Source organism: Miscanthus floridulus, chromosome 17 (genome assembly GCF_019320115.1).
Source record: "Miscanthus floridulus cultivar M001 chromosome 17, ASM1932011v1, whole genome shotgun sequence".
Classification (NCBI taxonomy): domain Eukaryota; kingdom Viridiplantae; phylum Streptophyta; class Magnoliopsida; order Poales; family Poaceae; genus Miscanthus; species Miscanthus floridulus.
Genome location: NC_089596.1, coordinates 60,015,629 through 60,040,258, shown reverse-complemented (window position 1 = coordinate 60,040,258; position 24,630 = coordinate 60,015,629). Strand labels below are relative to the sequence as shown.

The window sequence follows — 24,630 nt, the reverse complement described above, 5'->3', positions numbered from 1 at the left end:
AGTCACATAAATTAATAAATAACTATTTAGTATTATTCTAGTAGTAATGCTAGGTAGTACCAACAAACATTTCTTGCATCATCACTGGGGATGACAACCTAGTAAAGTAATGTTAGAAGATATAGGTTTATAATAGGTGGCTATTAAAACAAGTGACAAGTTAATAAATATCAACAATCATTTCTGACGCCGTTGCCGGGGACTAGATTTAAAACTCTGTTCTTAGTAGTGATGCTAAGAAATGTCAACAAGCATTTCTGGCGCCGTTGTCAGGGAAGGTAGCTAGGCAAAGGAACTATTGATAAACTTATACTTATTGATGTGATCGAGATAAACCATATACCCCTGCTCAAGCAGGATTACCCTTGTTTTATCTACTTTTATATCTTATGCAGGGTAATGTATGACCAGTTTTGACCTTCCGACAAACTACATTGATGATCCAGAAGCACTACTTAAGAGGACTAAGGCTAAACTCAAAAAAGTTTCAGCTTTAGAGTCAGAAGACAACCATATAAGGCGAAGCTTAACACCAAAATTTGAAGCCATGGCTGACAGGACTCTTCACGAATTCTCTGCTCCAACCACTGCCAACATCCGGACTGGACCCACAGTCAATGTGGGCGACAATGGATTCGAGCTCAAGCCGGCCCTCATCAACATGGTGCAAGCAAGCTAATTTTGTGGAAAGACACATGAAGATGCTAGTGCTCATCTCCAACACTTTCTGGACATCTGCAGCACTTTCACCATCAAGGGAGTAACCAAGGATGCCATACTACTTTGTATCTTCCCATTTTCACTTTTAGGGAAGGCGAAGCAGTGGTTCTATGCCAATAAAGATGGAACACTATATGGGATAATTGCTCCACTGTCTTCCTAGCAAAGTTCTTTCCCACGGGCAAAACCAATGCTCCGTGTGGGAGAATTTCAAGTTTCCAGCAGTAATATGATGAATTTGTCCCTGAGGCATGGGAATGCTTTCAAGACTATATATCAGAATGTTCTCATCATGGGATGGGAAATTGGCTGCTCATGCAGACGTTCTACCACGGGTTGACTAACAGTGCCCATGAGACCATGGATGCTGCTGCTAGAGGTGCGTTCTTGTCACTTACACTTCCAGCTACGACCACTCTTATGGAGAAGATGGCCTCCAACCAAGACTGGAATGAAGAACGTGTTCAGACCCGCAAGAGAGGTGGAGGTATGCATCAACTCAAGGAGGTAGACATGTTGTCTCCCAAGATGGACCTACTAATGAAGAAGCTCGAAGACCGAGCTAATGAAAAGCAAGAAGTCATGCACATTCATGATTCACGCATGACATGTGAAGTATATGGCAACACTGGGCATTCAGAGAACATCTGTCCTGAAACCCAAGAGGATGTGAACTTTGTCAACAACTACTATCGTCCTCAACAGAATCAAGGATGGAATCAGCAACAGAGGCCAAACTACTAAGGTAACCCTCAATATAATAATTATAATAACTTCAATCAACCACCTTTAAAAGAATTAATTGCTGGCCAATCTAGACTTATGGAAGATTTATCTAAGAAGGTAGCTACCAATGATAAAATTCTAGAAAATATAAGTAACAGAATGGATAGCTTTGCTTGTACCATTAAGAACCAGCATAGCTTTAATAAAATGATAGAATCACAAATAGCTCAGCTGGCGGCCGCTGTTCCTTCGTCCAACAAAGGTAAGATTCTGGGGCAGTTGAAAGGTTTAGAAACTATAAATCTTGTCGATATTCACAATGCAGCTTTCTACTACACGCAACCATCAGAGGGAAGGTGGATATATTACACCCTACCCGACAAGAAAGGTGATCTAGGGAGACCTGTCATCCCTATCGCCATTGGACCTTATATCTTCCAGAAAGCTGTCTGTGACTTCGAACCAAGTGTCAACATCATGCCTAAGGTAATTTATGAGAAAAAATTTAGGAGATCCTTTGTTGTACACAAATATGTGTTTGTAGTTTACAGATCAGTCACTCTGCTACCCCAAGGGAGTTCTTGAAGATGCCATCATCCGAGTGGGACAATCATATGTTCCCATCGACTTTGTGGTTTTCAAACCAGGTGGAGATGAAAGGGCACCTGAAAGGGGACCGTGACGTCTAAGAGGGGTGGTGAATTAGGCAACTTAAAACTCTAACTCTAAACTATGACATCTTTTTCTACCCTTAGCAAAACCTATGCAAATAGATAAACCATCTAAATGTGCAACTATGGTTTTGCTAGTGTGTTGCTATCTCTACCACAAAAGGAGTTATGCAAACAATGTAAATGCGGAAGCTAAAGAGTAAGGTAGAGATATGCAAACTCCGGTCGAAGACTTCGGTATTTTTACCGAGGTATCGAGAAGCACGCAAGCTTCCCCCTAGTCCTTGTTGGAGCCCCTCGCAAAGGCCAAGCTCCCGGTCGAGTAACTCCATGGATAGCCCCGAGCCTTCCCCACACGCAAGTGGGTCTTCAATGTGCCTTTCGACTAGCCTCTCCTGGACCGCTCCCTGCCTCAAGCTTCTAGCCGTACCGCCGCAGGCCATGTTCCCTTCGGTACACGGTGGCGGCCACACCACAAACACGTTTGGTGTGATCTCATAAGACTACAAGCCCCTTCGATGTACAACAATGGTGCATGCAAGCACTGAGTGGTAATAGGTATGCAAACCTCACTAAACACTAGGCCTAAACCTAGAGCAAGCACATAGGCAGTGGTCTAATCAACCTAAGCACTTCACAAAGCGCCTACGCTAATCACTTAATGAATCACTAAGCACTATGCAAGTAGAGATCACTAAAATTGTGTATCAACACCCTTGGTATGTTTCCTTAGCTCCACTCTTCTCAAATGGTCGGTTAGGAGGTCTATTTATAAGCCCCACCGAGAAAGTAGCCATTGGGGGTGAAACCTAGCTTTCTGCTACTGACCGGACGCTGCTGTCGTCTTGATCGAACATGTCGGGTCGTCCCGACCGTTGGAGTGCGTGTGTTGATCGGACGCACTGCCGAGTCCGGTCATTGTTGATCGGACGCGTTCGGTCGCGCTATCGCCGCTCTAGAACCTCTCTGGACTCGATCGAACGCTGCAGTTCCTATGTCCGGTCGATCACCCGCCAGCATTCGGTTAGTGCTGAGCTATTATCGCGATAGTGAACAGTGTCATCATCACGTCTGGTCACTTGAAGTCCTCAGCGTCCGGTCACTGCTGCTAACACTGCTATTGCCGGGCATCTTGATCGGACGTGTCTGGTCGCTATAAGGGTCGCGTCCGATCACCTCTGTGAAGCTCGTTTCTTCACGATCTTGCGTCCGGCTTAGTTCCTATCTTCGTGCTTAGACTTTGCTTGATATCTTGGGTCTTCTCTTGTGCTTCTAGGGTCTTGCTTAAGGTGTTGATCATCGGATCATCATGTCGCCTTCGTCTAAGTCACATCTTGCACCCTATTGAACTACAAAACAATCACCTGCAAATTCATTAGTCCAATTTGGTTGTGTTGGTCATCAAACAACCAAAATCCAAAGTAAATGAACCTAGGGTCTATTTTTCTTACAATCTTCCCCTTTTTGGTGATTGATGACAACACGACCAAAACAAATAATTTTTTTGGAATTTAAAAACTATTTACTTGCTAGGATACAATGCAAAGGGCAAGGTTATATGATGTTAAAATATACCACATGTAAACATCTTTGGAAACTTATCTTGCTCTTGCAAATGTCCCCATGTGGCATTATGGATTTAAGGCTCCCCTAACTCCATAATCCACTATCCTCCCTTTCTCGGACCATTACCACTTGTCAATTATTATGATCGGGCTTGATTTTGGTCCTACAAATTCTCCCCCTTTGAAATCAAACACCGAAAAGGAAGACATTAGTAGCACAAGGGAGGGTCAAACTTTGTGATCCATTGTATGTGGAGTGGAATAGGTCACAAAATTTGACTCTCACATTACATAGACTAAGCTCCCCCTAAATATATAGATACATATGATGGAGAATTAAGTTTATGCATAATTGGCAAATTAATGCTCAAAGGAGTTTAATCTATATAATGCATGGAGAAAGCATATAAATACCAAAGTGAAATCAACATGATGATATTGGTTTAGAAATACCACATGTGGAAACCAATTTGATTTATGCCACTTGCAATATATGGTGGATATTTGAAGTATGATGATTAACTCCGGGGACTCCATTTTCCTTGCAATGAGACTACTACACACATGATAAACTTGAAAAGGTGTTAGTCTCAAAGCATCCAACTTGTAGAGTAACCTCCCCCTAAATTTGTGCACACAAGCATGTAATACTTGTAGGAGACATCACATTGATTTTAGAATAAAAAATAATACCACTTGAAAGATGACACAACATGAATGTGAGAATCATTTTTGAAGGTGATATTCGGGAGAAATTATCTACAATTTGGACTTTGGCACATATTAGATGAACAATTGTAAAACAAGCTATGTGCCGTGCTCCTAAACAATTTAAACCATGTAGGTTTGCTCCAAGGGTTAAGAATAAAACCGAGCAAGCCTACCATAAGATATACCTAGTGTATGCAAGACAAAAGATTAAACTTGCAAATGCAAACCTAGGCATAAAGAGGAACTAGATGCTCATTGAAATTGTAAGAAATTAAATCTAGTTACCTAACATGGGAAGGGGAATTTGGGACTATAGTATTCACTAGCTCACTTGGCAATTTCCTTGTCCATAATGATGCACCCCATGAAATGCACCCATATTTTGCCAAGTCTCCAAATTCCCCGAAGTCCAAACGGACTCCTCACTTCCCTTTCGAAATCCAAACCTTCTTGGTGCTCTTCATATTTGAAATGATTTCCTTTGGCACACAAAAGCGTTTGATCCCATTGTTGGCTTGCTTGTTCACCTTGATGGCCTCAACCTTGTCATTTTTCTTCTTCTTTAACAAGTATGGTGTGGAGGCCTTCTTGTCCACCTTGTTGGTGTAGGTATTAGAGAGCTTGCTTGTTTGCTTTTTCTCTTTCTTCTTTGCTCCTCCCCATTCTCCACCTTGCACTCATAGGACTTGTGACCTTCCTTATGGCACACATAGCAAACCACGGTTTGTCCTTCATCAAGCTTCTTCACTCCCTTGATGGTGTTATCTTGATGAAGTTGGGCTTGCTCTGTCTTGCCTTTCACTTGAGTCAAGTCCTTGGTGAGGCAAGCCACTTCTTGCTTGAGTTGCTCATTCTCCATTGCGACCTCTTGTGTGCATGTATCTACAACAACGTTTTCAACACAAACTTGGTTGCACAAGGGTGAGTCTAAACATAAATCATTGCAAGAAGTAAAAGCATCCTTTTTAGGCATGTTAAAAATTGAACCTTTCTTTTTAGGTGCCTCGGTCGAGGTTGTACCGATGGCTTCGAGATTAGTAACTTTATTAGTTAGCTCATCATAATGTTTGCACATGGTTTCCATTTTAGCAAGCAAACTTTTATAAGCATCTTGTGAGCTAGCTGACTTTTCTTTTAATTTTTCATTTTTCTTTACAAGTTGCTCATCATTGATTGTGCATGCATTTGTTATTGCACTAGCCTCAGGTTGCTCAATTTTAGTAGATATCTCCGTATTAAGATTGGCAAAAGTTTCATATTGTTCAAGCAAAGTAACATAAGCTTGTTGTGAGCTATCTAGTTTTTCTTTTAATTTTTCAAGCTTCTTTTGTTGACTAGTGCAAATTTTAGCAAAGTTAAGATTTTCTTGCACAATTTCATCATAAAAAGGTAGCTCATCATCACTATCACTATCATTGTCACTATCACTTGGGATAGACTTTTTGTTACCTCATGCCATAAGGCACACACATGAGGTTCTCGATGATGAGTGCTTGTGACCTCGCCTCTTATGATGGTCTTCATCTTCACTTGAAGGATCATCCCATGACCTTATTGATGTGAGGGCTTTGTTCTTGCACGCCTTCTTCTTTGTCTTGGGTGTGGGCTTATTTGGACAAACTTCCACAAAGTGCCTCAACTCGCCGCATCCATAGCATCCTTTCTTTCTTTGCTCATTTATTTGATTGGTGAAGATGAAATCTTGAATTTGGATGGGCACACCCTTGACATTGAGTTTTTGGATCATCTTCTCCACCTTATTGATAAGCTTGATAGATTCTTCATCAAGGTCGGTGTCGATGCGGGACCCACAGGATACACCGCAAGGAAGAGAGAAGATCTAGTTTGATTAGGATTCTTTCCATGTAATCCTAGTAGTAGTATTATTCTGTAATCCTACTAGGACTCTATATTGTAAACTGACTAGAACTCTGGCCTCCTGACTATATAAAGGAGGGCAGGGCTCCTTAGATGTGGAGGTCGAAGGGAGAGGAGGGCGGGGTTCCTAAAGAGACGACACTTGACAATCAATCCAACGCAAAGGCTAACGACGACTAGACGTAGGGCTATTACTTGATCACGGTCGAGGGCCTGAACCAGGATAAATCGACTATCTCTTGCATTTACCGTTGAGTTCTACATACGCTGAAGCCTGAACAAACTGCCCTGGGTACCCCCGTGGCAGGCTATCAGTGGTGAAACATCGATAGCTGGTGCGCCAGGTAGGGGCTTTCGGCGAATTTGCATCCGAGAGCTCGACGGACCTCATCAACATAATCTTCTCGATGGGATCAACCTTCATCTTTGGTTCATGGATCTACGATCTCCTCGAAGATTCGGATCACCATGAAGACCTCTCTATTTCGGCAACTATGGTAGATCAAATCGCCGGGAAACTCGCGCGGCTTGTGATGTCTGATCCGACTCAGATTTCATGACCAACCGTTTTCCACGTTGGTCCGAGTTATTTTCCGTTAGGACTTCACAATGCGACCATTCAGAGTTCTCTCGAGAATAGTCCAAGTTCTTTTCCGGTGGAGCTCCAGAACGTGGCATCAACCTATCAAGAATTCAACTCGAAAAGCATTCAGAGTTCTTTCGAGAATAGTCCGAGTTCTTTTCTGACAGGGCTCCGGAACGCGACCTCGGCCTATCAAGAATACAACTTGAAGTACATTTAGAGTTCCCTTAAGAAGTTGGGTCATGGTATGGCTACGTCAAGCTGTCCGAGCCAGGGGCAGGCTAGTTGTCCGGCTGCATCCTGAGCCAGAAGCAAGCCAGTTGTCTGACTACTCATCATAGTTTTCGACTACTTTGGCTACGGTGACCAACTACTCGACAGCTCATGTCCAAGTACTCACAAGCTGATGCTCGGGGGCTACAACCACTGGGGTCTCCTGAGCGCAAAATGTCAGGATCGCGTGCTGATTCTACCACGCGGCCGTCAATCAAGCTAAGTCATGGTTTAATATTTTTTCAAATATTCTTTAATCATCATATATCTCTGGATATTATCCATATGCCTCCATGGCTCTACTACAGTTGATTTACCTGGGTTACTGAGGCCTTAATCCATGAAGCCTACTCACCGGAAAGGTGCGAGAGGTGTTTAAACATAACAGGCTACCTACCTAGGGAAATTACATGACCTAGTAAGAGCAAGACACGAAAAAATTTAATATGCATTTTCTAATGTCTTCTCTTAATAGTTGTTAATTTACCTGGGTTGCTGAGGCCTTAATCCATAAAGCCTACTCGCCGGAAAAGTGCGAGAGGTGTTTAAACGTAATAGGCTACTGAAGGGTCGAGATGGCGGACTAGAGGGGGGGTGAATAGTCTTTTCTAAAATTAATCGCGTCGGCTAACCGAAACCAGTGTTCGCCTACACGGCCGTGTAGACCGATTACTCGGCGTGTAATCGCTACTCGGTAGCCGAACGTGCAGTTTAGGCCATAAACGGTAGGTTACACGGGATCGCCATGTAAACGGTAAAAAACGACCGTGTAATCGGTCTACACGGCCGTGTAGGTGAACACTGGGTAATATTTTGAAAATAAATTATTTTCAAAATATTACAAATGTTTATTTTGGGATGGATGGAGTATTTTATTAGGCACTTAGGCTATTAGGTCTAGCACTTAGGTTCTTAATTCTATATTATTGGACTAACCGTTGTTGTGTAATTCTATATTATGATATTATCTATGTTATAGGAATATATACACAGGTTATTATAGTTATTTTTACAAATAAAGTAAAAACAAGTAATCCGTGTAAAACCATGTACACGTCGTGTACACGGTCTAAACGCTACACGAGACCTTGCCGACTGTCTACCGTTTACCGTATAGGAAAACATTGACCGAAACTAGTGCGGAATTATAACTATCGGTCTAGCCAAGACTACACCCCTCTATCTATGTTCTCTAGCACCTTCTAAAGATACTAATCAAGCAACAAAGGTGCCGGGCTAGCTAGAGCTCACCTAACCAATTCTAGGAGCAAGGTCACACAAACCTATACCTCTAGTACTTTAAGCAACAAGGGAGCTCATACACATGCTAGTAAGCAAAAGCACAAAGCCAACTAAGCTCACTAGCAATGCTCAATAACAAGGCAACCAATGCCAAATTAGAGAGCGCAAATACTTAGCTACACAAACTAAGCAATGTGACTAACAAGGTTACACAAACCAAATTAGCCACGCACGGGAGCTACTTCTATGCTACACAAGCAAGAAGGTAACTAGTAAGCTACACAAGCTAACTAATTACAAGAGCAACAACACAAGCTTAATGTATATGAAAATAATCGCAAGCTTGTGTAATGGGGATGCAAACCAAACGGGAAGAACAAGGTTGACACTATGATTTTTCTCCTGAGGTTCACGTGTTTGCCAACACGCTAGTTCCCATTGTGTCGACCGCTCACTTGGTGGTTCGGTGGCTAATTGGCATCACCTGCCAAGCCTGCACGTCGAGCGCCGCAAGAACCTACCCCGAAGGTGAGGGTAGCTCAATGACACGCTTTACTAAAGTTGCTCATCGTGGCCCTCGCGGGGCGAGCACAATGCCCCTCACAAAGCACTTCTCCAGAGCGCCGCACAAGCTTCTTGCGGGCTTCCACGGAGACCACCACCAAGCCATCTAGGAGGTGGCAACCTCCAAGAGTAACAAGCACCACCGGCTTGCAACTCGATCACCTAGTGCCACTCGATGCAACCTCATGATGCAATCGCATTAGAATCGCTCACTCACACAATCGGATGATCACTATCAAGTATGTGTGAGATGGAGGGCTCCCAAGCACTCTCAAGCATGGACACAAAGTCCCCTGAGGTGCTCAGCACCAGCCATTGCCGAAGGCCACTTCTATTTATAGCCCCAAGGGATAAACTAGCCGTTACCCTTTCACTGGGCAACTGTCGGGTCGACCGGACGCTCCGATCGTGTTGACCGGACGCTGGACCTCAGCGTCTGGTCGCCCGATGACAGCCACATGTCACCTGCGTTCAACGGCATTCTTCCGATCTCAATGGTCATCTTCTGACCGGACGCAGCAGCTTCAATTGACCGGATGCTGGACCCTTAGCGTCCGGTCGTTTACAGTAAGGTACCGACCTTGACTGGACGCGTCTGGTCACACGTGATCAGACGCAGCCTAGCGTCCGGTCATACTCTAGCTCCTGCGTCACCATGTGTTAGCCTGACCGGACACACCCAGCCAGCGTCCGGTCACTTCTAGTGCCAGCGTCCGATGCACTCAGTGAGACCCTGTATTTTCTGTGTAGGGCGCCGGTGGAGTTTCTTCACCAAGTTGATCCACATCAACTCCAACTCCATCTCCTTTGTAAATGTGCCAACACTACCAAGTGTACACCACCATGTGTATGTGTGTTAGCTTTTCACAATCATTTCCCAAAGGATGTTAGCCACTCAACTTGCCACGCCACTCGATCCTAGCGACGATGCAAAGTTAGATCACTCGAGTGGCACTAGATGACCGATATGCAAACAAGTTTGCTCCTCTTGATAGTACGGCCATCTATCCTAAACTCGGTCATAAACTTCTCTACACACCTATGACCGGTGAAATGAAATGCCCTAGGTTATACCTTTGCCTTGCGCATTCCATTCCATCTCCTCCAATGTCGATGCAACACATGCACCAACACGATCAACAAGTCTTGCTCAAGCTTCACCGCCACGCGGTCCATCGCTCCAAAGCCTTCGACTTGCCCTTCACGCTTGCAACCGGTCCATCAAGCCAAGTCTTGTTTTGATCTTCTCCACCTTGATCACATGACTCAATGTCATGTCTCATGTGCATTTAAGCTCCTTCATCATCACATGTGTGAGCTTTGCAACATCTCCAAGCCATTTTCACCTTCATGGCACATGTTGCTCACACACATGTACCTATGGACTAATCACCTGTGTATCTCACATAAACACAATTAGTCCACCTAAGTTGTCACTCAATTACCAAAACCAAACAAAGACCTTTCAATCTCCCCCTTTTTGGTAATTGATGACAACTCTACAAAGATATGGAAATTAAGCTCTTTTGGATTCATGTTGCTTGCCCAAGCAATTTTACCATGTGAAAATGATTTTGGACAAGTACCATAAACCTGAAATGGTAGTATTAGCTCCCCCTACATATGTGCTAGAATGTTTGATTTGAAGCTCGCACATATGCATAGATAAAAATGTGGGAGAGTAATTACTACAAAATGATGCTAAGGTGTATAGAATGAACCTTTGAAGCGTGTACCAATCGGAGTTGCACCTTTAAGTTCATCCTTAGCACCATGGTTAGCTAGATATCACTTGGAAATAAAAGCACTAGATACCTTGTGAGATCAACATTAAAAGCAAGCTACTAGCATTGCTTGCAAAGCATACTAAGTGTCTAGCTATTATCCTATGCATGGTAGTTATCAAATCATCATTCAAGTTTTACAACTAGCATACACCACATAAGCATGCATATTGAATTTGAAAGCTTATGCAATGCAAGCAAGCATATGAATATGCACATATCAAATGCAATCAATCAAAGTTCATGAGCTTGCTCCCCCTACTTGTGTGCTTCTCTTGTCCAAGAATTTTGATCCATCTCTTTTCTTCAATGTTGCTCCCTCTTTGTCCATGTCCATGTCCAACCTCTATTTCTTTTATATCTCATCTCTTCCCTTATACAATCTTAATCTCTCCCCCATTCAATCAAGCTTTCATATCTTTGTACAATCTCTCCCCCTTTGTCATCAATTTCCATAAAAGGTGTGCTTCTCATTGATGCAAAGGTATGCATTTTGGGGTAGATGGTTGAGGCTTGAATCTTGTATTTTTGATGGACATCACTTGTTTGTTGGAATGACACCACTTGTAACTTATACCACTTGTATCTTGTGTAGGGCTTCTTGAGATACCACATGTAGGATCTTTGATCTTGATACCAATTTGTGTGACATCTCCCCCTATGTGATAGCATGGGTCATCCATTTGATACACTTGAACTCTTGTAGTTGAGGGATGCATTCTTCATTTGATGATCACTTAAAGTTGAGGATCACTTGTGGAACCATCGTCTACTATGTATAGATACCACTTGTAGGAAGTGAATACCATTTGAAAGAATCTTCTAGTATGGAACCACTTGTTTGATTTATCAATAAAGACCATTTCTTGAACATTTGCTATCTTCATGAGTACCACTTATAGGATATCACTTGTGAGTTGATCTAGACATTATTTGTAGATTCTTGATAAAATACTTGAGTCTAGATACCATTTGAAACATACAAACTAGATATCCAGGACGTCCGACTACTCGGCTGCGGTGATCGACTACTCGGTTGGGTTGATCAACTACTCGACAGCTAAGGTTGATCTTGTTGCGGTGATTTGGAAATTCTAAGGTGGGGGTGATATGGGGTCTCCGGTGAGGGGACTGCCCACCCGAAGCCTTTTGATGGATTATCTAGGTTGCCTTACTCGGATCGGATCATGGTCGAGCGAGAAGATTTTGCGTCAGCAAGATGAGCACGAATATGAGGATGCACGTGCATATTTATATGTACTTTCATTACTCAAGCGAAACAAAGGAAGAGGCATGACATACAGCAGCATGCAAGAAGACATCAAGCACGCAAGCTAATTATGGAAAGTACTCGGTGGCGCAACTATGTTGACTTGCAATGGTATATGGATAGCCTACTGTAGTTCGCAGGTTACTTGGATACACCCTTGAGAATGTCTACAAGATCCTACATATCCTCAGAAGAGGTTTTCAGTTCTTTGAACAACTCAGATTCAAGACCCTCCAACTCTTTGTTCCAAATAGCAAGAGGCTCGGGGGCTACACTCAGTGAGTGTACTTTTTCTTCAAAAAAGCGCACATCACTCAGAAGAATTCTCCAAGACAGGAGTTTTCAAAAAACATAAGATTCAAGACCCTCCAACTTTTTGTTCCAAATAGCAAGAGGCTCGGGGGCTACACTCAGTGAGTGCACTTTTTTCTTCGAAAAAGCGCACGTCACCAAGAAGACTTCTTCAAGACAGACCACTTCAAGGCCTCAAGACAAAAAGAACCCGGACCGAGCTATATTCGAGTTCTTTTTGAAAAAGAACCCGGGTATATGCTCGGGAGCCCTTCGACGAAGAATCAGAGCAATTTCAAGACAAGACCCTCCAGCTCCTTGTTCCAAATAGCAAGAGGCTCGAGGGCTACACCCAGATGGGAGTACTTTTTCTTCAAAAACAATTGGTGCTCTCAATATCAATTTCACCCCACGGAAGGCAATTAAATCTCAAGCCCTTGCCGATTTTGTTGCTGAGTGGACAGAAATTCAACAACCTATGTCAAATACCATCCTTGACCATTAGAAGATGTACTTTGATGGATCACTCAAGCTAGGCAGAGCTGGTGCATGCATTCTCTTCATCTCTCCAGACGGAAAACAACTCAAGTATGTCCTTCAGATACTATGGCAAGCTACAAACAATGAAGCAGAATACGAAGCCCTTATCCACGGGCTCCGAGTGGCAATTACCCTTGAAATCAAGCGATTACTCGTATATGGCGATTCGGTAGTAGTCATCAACCAAGTCAACAAAGATTGGGACTACACCAAAGAAAACATGGGCACTTACTATGCTGAAATACGAAAACTTGAAAAACATTTTCAAGGATTAGAAATTCCACATGTCCTGCGCGATTCTAATATTGCAGCAGACATCCTCGCCAAGCTCAGATCGGACAGGGCAAAGGTCCCACCCGGCATATTCATAGAGGAGTTATCAGCTCCCTCTATCAAACAACCCAGTGAGATAACCCCTGAACTCCCAGCTAAAGGCACCCAGATTTTGGTAATCACCACCTCATGGACCCAGGTTTTTATCGATTATATCAAAGAGAACAAGTTGCTAGCAGATAAAGCGGAGGCTACCCGAGTTGTTCGCAGAAGCAAGAACTACGTCCTAGCAGGGGACAAGCTGTACAGAAGAGCCGCATCATCAGGAGTACTCCTAAAATGTGTCTCGTTTGAAAAAGGCAAAGAGATCTTATATGAAATACACTCAGGTTGCTGTGGAAATCATGCCGCTTCAAGAACACTAGTCGGCAAAGCATTTCGCACCGGATTCTACTGCCCAACTGCTCTGAAAGACATAGAAGAACTCGTCAGAAAATGCAAAGGTTGTCAAATGTTCGCAAGACAAGCTCATGTACTAGCTCACAATCTCATCTGCATCCCTCCCGCTTGGCCTTGCTCCTGCTGGGGGCTGGATCAAGTAGGACCTCTCAAGAAAGCAAAGGGCGGTTTCGAGTACATCTTTGTAGCAATTGACAAGTTCACCAAGTGGATTGAATACAAACCACTCACAAAATACAGCGCAGCCAAAGCAGTCAAGTTCATCCAAGACATTATGCACCGCTTCGGCATGCCCAATCGAATCATCACAGATTTGGGTTCCCCCTTCACAGCTACAGAATTCCAAAGTTGGGCACAGGATTGCGGCTTCGGCATAGATTACGCATCAGTCGCACATCTAGAAGCCAACGAACAGGTAGAAAGGGCTAACAGACTCATACTAGCCGGATTAAAACCAAGATTGTATGAAGAACTAGTGGACTATGGATCCAAATGGATTGAAGAATTACCCAAAGTAGTATGGGGGCTATGAACTCAAATAAGCAGAGCCACCGAATACTCACCTTTCTTCCTAGTTTACGGATCAGAAGCCGTACTATCTGCCGACTTGATCTGGACGTCACCAAGGATAGAACAATATAACGAAGGAGAAGCAGAACACACCCAAAGATTAGAACTCGACGGTACAGAAGAAGTCAGAGTAAACACTACCCTTCAATCAGCCAGACACCTCCAAGGTTTAAGACGCCACTACAACAAGAATACCCAGCCTCGATCACTCCAAATCGGAGACCTAGTACCAAGAAGAATACAAAAAACTGACGGACGCCATAAACTACTCAGTCCATGGGAAGGTCCTTTTATTATCACAAGAGTCACCAGACCAGGCACATACAAGTTGATAACTGAAGATGGAAAAGAAGTCAACAATACATGGCACATCAGCCAACTAAGAAGATTCTATGCATGAAAACAACTCAAGGAAGAATATATATACAAGCCACAAGAGATCAACGTTCATTATCAATAAAGATGGTGTTCCTCGACAACATATGTCTTATTATGGCTTTCCCAAAGTTGTTTTCACTAAGCATATCAACGTCCATGATCAATAAAGATGGTGTTCCTCGACAACATATGTCTTATTATGGCTTTCCCCCAGTTGTTTTCACTGAGCATACCGGCCGAGAGCAAAAGAGCTGAAAAGATGCTTGAGCCCGCCGATGAGGGTAGCTAATAAGCTAACACCCGAACCAAAAAGCAAAATGGCTGAAATTATGCCTGAGCATACTGGCCGAGAGCAAAAGAGCTAAAAAGATGCTTGAGCCCGCCGATGAGGGTAGCTAATAAGCTAACACCCGAACCAAAAAGCAAAATGGCTGAAATTATGCCTAAGCATACCGGCCAAGAGCAAAAGAGCTAAAAAGATGCTTGAGCCCGCCGATGAGGGTAGCTAATAAGCTAACACCCGAACCAAAAAGCAAAATGGCTGAAATTATGCCTGAGCATACCGACCGAGAGCAAAAGAGCTAAAAAGATGCTTGAGCCCGCCGATGAGGGTAGCTAATAAGCTAACACCCGAACCAAAAAGCAAAATGGCTGAAATTATGCCTGAGCATACTGGCTAAGAGCAAAAGAGCTGAAAAGATACTTAAGCCCGCCGATGAGGGTAGCTAATAAGCTAACACCCGAACCAAAAAGCAAAATGGCTGAAATTATGCCTGAGCATACCGACCGAGAGCAAAAAAGCTGAAAAGATGCTTGAGCCCACCGATGAGGGTAGCTAATAAGCTAATACCTGAACCAAAAAGCAAAATGGCTGAAATTATGCCTGAGCATACCGACCATGAACAAAAAAGCCAAAAAGATGCTTGAGCCTGCCGATGAGGGTAGCTGATAAGCCAACACCTGAACCGATCCTAAGATGTTTTTACAACTGGGGAAAGAGCCAGATGCTGGCCACATCTCGAGTTAAGCAAAAAGGCTAAAAAGAAAAAGCTAAAGATACTTGAGATCGCTGGTCCTAAGTCTCTTCAGTACTAACAAGAACAAAAAGGTTGTCAGGACAAAGATCTACTTAACCCGAGTTGTTTACACGGCAGCCGGACAAGCACTCAACAAATCAAGAAAGTTTGTCAAGACAACAATCTACATATACTGAGTTGTTTACATGGCACAGACGAAAGCCTGACAAGCACTTGATAAAATCAAGAAGATTTGACAAGACAACGATCTACATATACCGAGTTGATTACACGGCGCAGATAAAAGCCATACAAACGCTCGACCTATCAAGGAGCGATCCTACAACAGATGAAACAACATGACCACCATACAACTACATCTGACAACAGTAGACTACCAGAGAATATGCCAAGATCTAGTTCTTTTTGAATAAAAGAACCCAGATATATGCTCGGGGGCTGCAACATGAGAGGTTTTCAGTTCTTTGAACAACTCAGATTCAAGACCCTCCAACTCTTTGTTCCAAATAGCAAGAGGCTCGGGGGCTACACTCAGTGAGTGCACTTTTTCTTCAAAAAAGCGCACATCACTCAGAAGAATTCTTCAAGACAGGAGTTTTCAAAAAACATAAGATTCAAGACCCTCCAACTTTTTGTTCCAAATAGCAAGAGGCTCAGGGGCTACACTCAGTGAGTGCACTTTTTTCTTCAAAAAAGCGCATGTCACCAAGAAGACTTCTTTAAGACAGACCACTTCAAGGCCTCAAGACAAAAAGAACCCGGACCGAGCTATATCTGAGTTCTTTTTGATAAAGAACCCAGGTATATGCTCGGGAGCCCTTCGACAAAGAATCAGAGCAATTTCAAGACAAGACCCTCCAGCTCCTTGTTCCAAATAGCAAGAGGCTTGGGGGCTACACCCATATGAGAGTACTTTTTCTTCCAAAAAAGGTACACACCACCCAAAGATCTCACGAAGTGCTACATGGTTTCGCTCAAGAAAGCACTCAGACGACGCTTGTTCCTACTCGGTAAGACCTGAAGGAACAAGACGAGGCTTCCAGAGCTCAACCATGAAGTGCTCGGGGGCTTGTCGATGCGGGACCCATAGGATACCCCTCAAGGAAGAGAGAAGATCTAGTCTAACTAGGATTCTTTCTATGTAATCTTAGTAGTAGTATTATTCTATAATCCTACTAGGAACTCTCATTGTAAACCGACTAGGACTCTGGCCTCCTGACTATATAAAGGAGGGCGGGGTTCCTAAAGAGACAACACTTGACAATCAATCCAACGCAAAGGCTAACGTCGACTTGACGTAGGGCTATTACTCGATCACGGTCGAGGGCCCGAACCAGGATAAATCGACTGTCTCTTGCGTTTACCATCGAGTTCTGCATACGCTGAAGCCCGAACAAACTGCCCCGGGTACCCCCATGGCAGGCTATCGGTGGTGAAACATCGACAGTCGGAGGTGGAGGAGGAAGATTGATCATTATCACTTGATTCTTCATCATCATCATCCTCATCCTCATCTTCTTCTTCATCTTCACTTGAGGAGCTTGAGATTGAGCTTGTCTCAACTTGCTTGCCCTTCATCTTCTTTTTCTCACTACATGCGAGAGCTTTGCCTTTGCTTGATGAAGAGGGTTCTAATTGACCCATCTTGCGTGACATTTCAAATGCCACTATCTTGCCAATGACTATGGCTGGAGTCATGGTGCTCAAGTCCTTCATGTTGTGAAGGATGGAGATGATGCTTACATATTTCTTTTGTGGTAGCATGGAGATGATCTTCCTCATGATGCCTGCATCATCTAGCTTTGTTAATCCTATTGAATGGAGCTCATTGATAATTAGATTCAAACAGGAATACATATTACGAACAAGCTCATCATCATTCATTTTAAAGGAATCATAATTTTGTTTAGCTAGACAATGTTTTTGCTCATGGACATTAGTTGTGCCATCATGGAGCTCTTGGAGTTTTAACCAAATTTTATGTGTCGTATTTAAAGTGAACACTTGGTTAAACACATCCATGCTAAAAGATTCAAACACACAATTTTTAGCTCTAGCATTGAAATGAATTTTGTTTTTCTTCACTCTTTGTGAGTTTATCGGAATTCTTAATGGGTTTCATCCCATCACGAGTGACTCTACCAACACCCAAATCTACCACCTCAAGGTGACAAGCCATTCTAGCTTTATAGTAAGGGAAGTTAGTGCCATCAAAGTGCGGAGGCCTAGAGGTATCCATCCCAACCACTCTAAATAGCGTTGGCTCAATGGTGGTGAAGCCAAATGTCCAAATTGAGCCAACTGGCTCTGATACCAATTGAAAGGAGACCGTGATGCCTAAGTGGGGGGGGGGGCAGGGTGAATTAGGCAACTTAAAACTCTAACTCTAAACTATGGCCTCTTTTTCTACCCTTAGCAAAACCTATGCAAATAGATAAACTATCTAAATGTGCAACTACGGTTTTGCTAGTGTGTTTCTATCTCTACCGCAAAAGGAGTTATGCAAATAATGTAAATACGGAAGCTAAAGAGTAAGGTAGAGATATGCAAACTCCCATCGATGACTTTGGTATTTTCACCGAGGTATCAAGAAGCACACAAGCTTCCCCCTAGTCCTCGTTGGAGCCCCTCGCAAGGAATCCCTCGTAAGGGCCAAGCTCCTGGTTGGGTAACTCTATGGATAGCCCCGGGCCTTCCCCATGCCCAAGTGGGTGTTCGGTGTGCCTTTCGCTCTCCCAGACCGTTCCCCACCGTCTTCACTATCAAGCTTCCGGCCGAACTGCCACGGGCCTTGTTCCCTTCAGTACATGATGGCGGCTACACCACAAACATGGTTGGTGTGATCTCACAAGACTACAAGCTCCTCTGATATACAACAATGGTGCGCGCAAGCACCAAGTGGTAAGAGGTATGCAAACCTCACCAAACACTAGGTCTAACCCTAGAGCAAGCGCATAAGCGGTAGTCTAATCAACCTAAGCACTTCGCAATGCACCTACGCTAATCATTTAATGAATCACTAAGCACTATCCAAGTGGAGATCACTAAAATTGTGTATCAACACCCTTGGTTTGTTTCCTTAGCACCACTCTTCTCAAATGGCCAGTTGGGGGGGGGGTCTATTTATAAGCCCCACCAAGAAAGTAGCCATTGGGGGCGAAACCTAGGTTTCTGCTACTGACCGGACACTGCTGTCGTCCTGACCGGAGGCGTTCGGTCGTCCCAACCGTTAGAGCGCGCGCGTTGATCGGATGCACTACCGAGTCCTGCCACTATTGATCGAATGCGTCCAGTCGCGCTGTCGCTGCTCTAGAACCTCTCTAGACTCGATCAGACACTGCAGTTCCTGTGTTCGGTCAATCACCCGCCAGTGTCCGGTCAGTGCTGAGCTATTGTCGCGACAGTAAACAGTGTCATCATCGTAGCCGGTCACTTGAAGTCCTCAGCGTCCGATCGCTGCTGCTGACGCTGCTATTGCCGGGCATCTTGATCGAATGCGTCCGGTCGCTATAAGGGCCGCATCCGGTCACCTCTGTGAAGCTCGTTTCTTCATGATCTTACATCTAGCTTGGTTCCTATCTTTGTGCTTAGACTTTGCTTGATATCTTGGGTCTTTTCCTGTGCTTCTAGGGTCTTGCTTATGGTGTTGATCATGGGATCATCATGTTGCCTTCGTCCAAGTCATGTCTTGCACCCTATTGAACTACAAAATAATTACTTGCAAATTCATTAGTCCAATTTGGTTGTGTTGGTCATCAAACACCAAAATCCAAAGTAAATGGGCCTAGGGTCCATTTTCCTTACAACCAAGAAGAAGAACAACCGAAAAAGGAGGAAGAACAAGACCAATCAGCCACAAGAAGAAATGGTCAACATGATCAACACACTCCGATCTGAGTATGACCACCTCCTCGCTTCACCATTCCTTGCTAAGAAGGATGATCCTAGCGTACCGACGATCGAGTGTATCATTGGAAAAAGAATCTTCCACAAGACCTTTTGTAACATTGGATCGGGCATCAATATAATGTCTAAGGTAATGTATGAATATTTATTCGATAATAAACCTTTGTTCCCTACATATATGCAGTTACAGATGGTGGACCAATTAATCCGATTCTTTGAGGGAATAGCGAGGGACGTTATGGTAAGAATACAAGATCACTATGCCCCTGCCGATTTCATGGTCCTGGACATGGGAGAAGAAGAAGAGGATACACCCATCATCCTTGGAAGACCGTTCCTCAACACCACCAACGCGATCATCTACGTTGGATCTGGACAAGTCCACTTCCAATTCCCTAGAGAAAAGGTACACTGTTATTTCAATAGTTATACTACTTATGAACAGCCAAAGAAGAGCCGCTCTAGGAGGAGACGTCTATCATCCTAATGTCAAAGGAACCAACCCCGATGGAATAAATGGGAAGATGAAGAACCTGAAGCGCATGTGAAAGATGAACCTACTCCGTCTAAGACAAGTCCATAGTCCAGATAGGTGTGGAAAGAAAAGGTGACATCATCATCAGAATCACCATCATAAGGAGTGTAGTCATCTGAGTCTCCACCACTGAGACCAGATGATGCACCCAAGGAATGAAGGATTTCTCTCCAGTCAAGTCCTATCCGGAGGACTTAAAAATCTGAACCCTCACCGTGAGGTAACAACGGTAGTTATCCATATTTACTTTCTAGCATTGCATAAATTATTTTTCACTTTGGCATATTTACTATTCTGTATTAGCCTTGCACTAATAAAAGAAAAATAAAAAGTTTTATTAATGCATATAAAATCTTAAAGCCCCATGTGAATAAATCTACGGTGTGTAAACACCTACGGAAGTATTCACTGTGGTGGCATAAAAATAAAAATACCATATATACATATTTCTTGCATGCATATAAAAATGGAAAATCCAAAAAATAATATTAAATGGACATCATTCTCAAATTCTACCAAAAGAAAATCTATCTAAACCCACAAGGACAACAAATCTTTGAATGGCTGACTGCTAACCCCTTATCCTAATCTGTGCCACGAGTTTTGGTGTTCTTGTTGGAGTATTTTGCAGGATGACACATAAGATCAAGAGCAAGTTTACCCTGCTGTCTTCATCCACCCAAAGTACATCTTCCTGAACCGCTGCTGTACTCGCTACACATAAGAAACCCAACTTCTGGATGAATGAGAAGGACATCAACTGGCAAACCCGCGCAGAGAAGGATCACTCAACATTCAACAATCGACCATAGCAACATCTAGCTTGGGGGAGGAGCATCTCCTGTGTATCTAGCTAAGTATTTCTTTCCTTTAGTTTTACTATTTTTGAGTTTGCTTTATGCTAGATATAATAAAATAAAAAGATGTATAACAAACTAAATAAAATAAAAATTTATCTTAGCTAGTTATATATATTAATAAGGTGTGATCTTAAATTTTGTAAACAAAGTAATAAAGTATGCGTCTGGTTTTCTGTTTTTGAGAGTTGAATAAATAAAATGGACTCTAAGGATAATCTCTTGCTATGGAAATGATGAATAGTTGCTTTGTTGTAATTCTTTTTAAGTACCTAGTTTTTAGCTTTGAATTCTCCCGAGTTTTGGATACGACTGTTTTGATATAAGGATTTACTTTGAACTTGAAACTCGTGGATAACATATGCTTGATCTAAGTCTAGGTAATTGACGGATATGATATAAGAAGGTCTGAGCTGCTGTTTATCTTGTTCCTAGTGATACTAGAGTTCTGGAGATTTATCTTTTAAAAAAAACATAAAAAATCTACATGATGAGTTTCTTGTATGACAAAGCTTGAATTCCTACTAGAACCATATATGATATTTAGATTAGGGAAACTTCCATTCTTATATGCTGCTTGCATTACATTGAGTTTAGTCAAGCTTTGTTGACCCTTATGAGAGGTTTGTTATGCTCTTAAAATCAAGATCACGTAGACACCACCCACATATACACTACTCCTACACTAGGGGTAGGCACAACAACATGTCATTCCATCTAGATCCACCCAAAAATGTTTTACTCTTATACTGGGAGTGAACACAAAAAATATACCCTATAGGATATCCACCAAATAAATGCTCTAAATTCTTGTTGCTATCTCTCAAAAGCTTTGTTGCATAAAAGAGACATGGGGCTATAAAAAAGTTATTCATGAAAAGAAAAAAAAAGAAAAAAAGAAAAAAGTGTTGAAAAAATATGGCAAGTGTCCGACATATATAAAACAATGGGTACTCTGATGCTCGCCTGAAAAAAGAAGAAGAGATGAATAAGATAGCCCATGTTTTCTTGCAAAGTTGTTTCCAAGTTTCAAAAGAGGATATATTTTCAAGGAGCAAAGTAGAATTAGGTTAACCACCATATATATCCACACACATGCACATCTTGATTTGATTATATGACTTAACTCTCTTTGAATCCGAGGTTTGACTTTACAATATATGTATTGTAAATATGCTCTTTCATGCTTTTTCCACTCCTATGAGCTCCACATAAGCCTTAGTTGTAGGAAGAGAAAGACATAACATTATTATTGTCTTGGTGAGGATCCACAAATACCATATATATTGAGAGACTTGAGAGTATCATACAATGAAAGCTCTGAGTTTTATTTTGAAAACCTATAAAAACTCCGGAATAATGGTTGAGCAAAGAACTTGAGACATAGTGCTTGACTTGATTGTTCTGTCTTTCAATTACTCAAGACTCAAGTGAAGGCTAAGGAGCCCCATAGTTGAAGGTAATATGGGTAAGTTTGAAAGTCAGATCGGTTTATTTTAATCCGGAGGAGAATTCTTGTTTGAACGCATGTGTACTTTGGAGGAGTGAAAGCATTGACACAACTCATGATCTATTTTGTTGAGTTTAGCTTTGCTAAGGTACTAGCAAATGTTAAGCTTGGGGAGCTTATTGACAGTAGTTAACAACCATTATAAACCATCAATAAAACATGCATAAGGGGACAATTGAGATCACCAACAATGGCCTAAGGATTTAAACTAATAAATTTCACAAGTTTTGGTGAATCTGCAGGGTTTATTCAGAAAACCGTCAAGATGGACCTAGATGTGCGCTTATCCACAGCGAAACGGACATAAGAAGACTCTAGAAGACTCGAGAGGACTCCACACTGAGGCGGAGCCTGAGGGGTTGCCAGGTGGGGCCGTGCCGCCCGGCCCCTAGGGCCACCTATCAGCCTCTGCATTGCAATGTCGGTTCTCCACCGCCTTCTAGGTTGCATCTACACCGTTTCTTAAGTTGGCTTGATCCAAGGGCTCACGTTGGACGCTCTGGCCTATATATATCAGCCCCTGACCCCCTAAAGGCATCAAGTCATTTGAGAAGACAGAAACCCTAATCATCCTCAGAGCTCCATCATATTCTAGGGCATAGCTAGTTAGGCTAGGTCTAGATGGAGGCAAGCAGGCTTCGCTTGGATTCCCGATCGTGTCAAGAGCGTGGTTCGGTATAATCTTTGTACCCCCTCTCTCTTTTGTATCTCCATTATTTTTATATGCTTGTTACAATTGTTATGACAATATTAGTATTCGTCTTATTCATGTTTTTTGTTATAATGTTCATCGTCGACTTTGATTATATACCTAATATAGTTGGATTATCATCATATTCATGCATATGTTCGTATAGCGCTCACCCTAAGGATCCATGAGTGGGTGGTCAACATTGTGTAAGCGTGGTGCTTATACGTTGTTTACCTGCGGATACACCCTATATTCCGGATCATGTGGTAGATCGCGGATGTGACACTCCCGTTGAGTCCTTTATAGTCCACTCCCCGATGTAGATAGCACGTAGGATCTAGTTACAAAGGGGGACAAGCTTTGTTCTTAATCTCCCTTAGTAATTCCCTTATGTGTAGATATGAAGATGATCTCATCAATGACTATTAGGTATAATTGCACTAATCAATGTATGCTTTGACTTATAATTAAGAATGACTTATGAATTGTTCCTCTAATATTCTACCTGACCATGCTAATGCCATAGAAAGGAGTACTCAGAGTGATTTATCATTATCATTGATCAATACTTATCATATATATATCTTATCCTATGACTTACCCCTGTTATGAGTAGAATATTGGTTATGATTTACTTCTCCATCAATAGTATAAGTTATCAATACTTGTCCATGCTAGACCTTCCCTATGGTAAAATATAAATAACGATACCTGAAATACTCTCGGGTAAAGTGCTACAATGGTATAATTATCTGTGCGCTTGCAGATTCCTTTTTATTCATATCTATATATTCCTCCTAGTCATATAAATTAATAAAGAACTATTTAGTATTATTCTAGTAGTAATGCTAGGCAGTACCAACAAACATTTCTAGCATCATCACTAGGAATGACAACCTAGTAAAGTAATGTTAGGAGATATATGTTTATAATAGGTGGCTATTAAAACAAGTGACAAGTTAATAAATACCAATAAGCATTTCTGGCGTCGTTGTCGGGGACTAGATTTAAAACTCTGTTCTAAGTAGCGATGCTAAGAAATGTCAACATGCTCCTTAGCAAAACATGTCGGCGTTTGAAGAAAAAAAGTGTTGAGAGAAAGTGAAGCGAAGCTCTGTAGTTCTTGAATGATCTGGGTAAGATATCATGTTTTATTCCTGAATTATGGATTGTCTTCCTGCATCAAATCTGCAATATGTGATGAGCATGCAATCTGTAGTTGTTTTTTTGAGGGTTGTCCAATATTCAGACTTCAGCCCTTGTAAAAAAAAAGTTCAGACTTAGGCACTTTAAAATGTCTTCCAAATCAGCAAGTTGTTGCTTAACTACCAGAATTGCAAATTTAATATTCTTGAATCAAAATGTAATCTGAATCTACAGCCATCCATTGTCTACAGCTATCCAGTGCAAATTTAATATTCTGGAATCAAAATGGGCTGATATGTTTAGTAGTTGTTCCTACTCGGTAGGAAGAAACCATACTGCTCAGTATGACAAAGGCTTGCCCATGTATACATATATCTGTCCATTTCATATTACAAGTTATACAAATGTATTTTTGTGATCATTCTCGTGCCTTGGTTTGTTAATTCTCAG

General features: G+C 42.3%; 1 non-coding gene across 1 annotated transcript; it reads right to left on the bottom strand.

The window, feature by feature from the left end:
• Nucleotides 1–910: 910 nt before the first annotated feature.
• Nucleotides 911–1,019, bottom strand: LOC136519167 (small nucleolar RNA R71). Its single transcript, XR_010774728.1, has one exon. It is a non-coding gene; the product is annotated as a small nucleolar RNA R71 (small nucleolar RNA).
• Between the last annotated feature and the right edge of the window lie 23,611 nt (nt 1,020–24,630).